Genomic DNA, 1,883 nt, shown 5'->3' with positions numbered 1-1,883 from the left:
GTATAACATTCCGTTGTAAATAATCTTATGATAATCCGTTGGGGTCGAAATTATATACTTATAATGGAAACAGCAACCCTAGTCGCCATCTTTATATCGGTTTACTTGTAATTTTACGGGGTATGCCTTATATACCGCTTTGGGCAACCTTCTCAACAACTAAGAGATCCATTCGAGGAACATGGGGACTAATTGAAGTAACGAGCCTCCCCATGTTGGGGGAGCTCGTTACTTCAATTGAGATAATGAAAAAGAATTTCACTTTTTAGTTGGAACTTTAGGTGGTTCTCGAAAAAGATAGCGAAAAAATTATCCCTAGAGTCGAGACTAAAAGGAATGTATAAACCAATGCTTCCATAGATTCGATCCTGGTTTACAATTATAGCTTCCATACCTGTTTATTTTTTATTTTCTTTTTGGGAATAATCTCGAAAGAGCAAGAGCCTAAAAAGCGTTGATTCAAATCCACTCTCGTACTCTATGTTAAATTCGCTTCAAAAATAAAATAAAGCTGAAAGTACCAAAGCAGTTTTGTATCAGACTACCTATCTTCTTGTAGTTGGATCCCCAAGTTTTTGGAATGCTCCAAACTCTACTTGAGCATCCAAATCTGGGTCAATACCAGCAAAAAACATCTCTGAACAAGGTTCTAGCACCATGCCAAATGTTCCGAAGAAGAAGAGCAAAGCAAACGAAGCATGCCCAAAAGTAAACCACCCCCTTGGACTGCTACGAAAAAACACCACGGATTTCAAAGTTGCACGATCTAATTCAAAAATTTCACCCAATTGAGCGCGTCTAGCATATTTTTTTACAGCAGCAGGGTCACTAAACTGACTCCATTGAGTTCGCCGCCATAGAACTCAACGGTTACACCTACTTGTTCAACACTATACTTAGATTCTGCCCTTCTAAAAGGAACATCAGCTCTAACAATTCCATCGCCGTCTACCAAACGACTGGAAATGTTTCAAAAAAAGTAGGCATACGACGTACAAAAAGCTCAACGCCCCCTTTATCTCGAAAGATAGGTGTCCTAACCATCCAATCGCTATCCATCTCCGTTATCCATTGAACCTGCCTGAATAACCCTCCTTTTGCGGATTATTGCCGATATAATCATAAAAGGCTAATTTTCAGGAATTTTAGACCAGGCTCTGATAAACTTTGATTTTCTGCTAGCCCAGCACTAACTCTTCGATATATCTCTTGCTGGAAGTACCCCCTGATCCCATGATAACGAGTGGGACCAAATAATTCGACAGGGGTAGTTGCGAACCATACCACATAGTTCAGCAACAACAAAAGCTGCAAAAAAGACAGCCGCGATACTACTGGAGAGCACGGTTTCAATATTCCCATACGCAATCCTTTATAGACGTTGCGGTGGTCGGACACTAAGAGGAATAGACCCGCTAATATTCCCAAGTACCCGCTGCAATATGATGAGAAGCTATTCTCCCGGAACAAAAGGATCAAAACCTTCCGCGCCCCATGATGGATTTACAGGTTGTACTTTTCCCGTTAGTCCATAAGGATCGGACACCCATATTCCAGGACCATACAAGCCTGTTACATGAAATGCACCAAAACCAAGCAAGCCACCCGGATAGAAATAAATGAATTCCAAAGATCTTGGGCAAATCCAAAGAAGGTTTTCCTGTACGTTCATCACAAAATATTTCTAGATCCCATAAACCCAATGCCAGATAGTTGCCAAAAACATAAGCCAGAAAATACAATATGTGCCCCTGCCACACCTTCGTAACTCCAAATCCCCGATTCGTTACAGTCCCTCCTGTGATACTCCAACCTCCCCATGAGTTGGTTATTCCTAAACGATTCATGAAGGGTATAACGAACATACCCTGTCTCACATTGGA

Source organism: Primulina tabacum, unplaced genomic scaffold (genome assembly GCF_025594145.1).
Source record: "Primulina tabacum isolate GXHZ01 unplaced genomic scaffold, ASM2559414v2 Contig1108, whole genome shotgun sequence".
NCBI classification, from domain to species: domain Eukaryota; kingdom Viridiplantae; phylum Streptophyta; class Magnoliopsida; order Lamiales; family Gesneriaceae; genus Primulina; species Primulina tabacum.
This window is presented reverse-complemented; position numbering follows the sequence as displayed.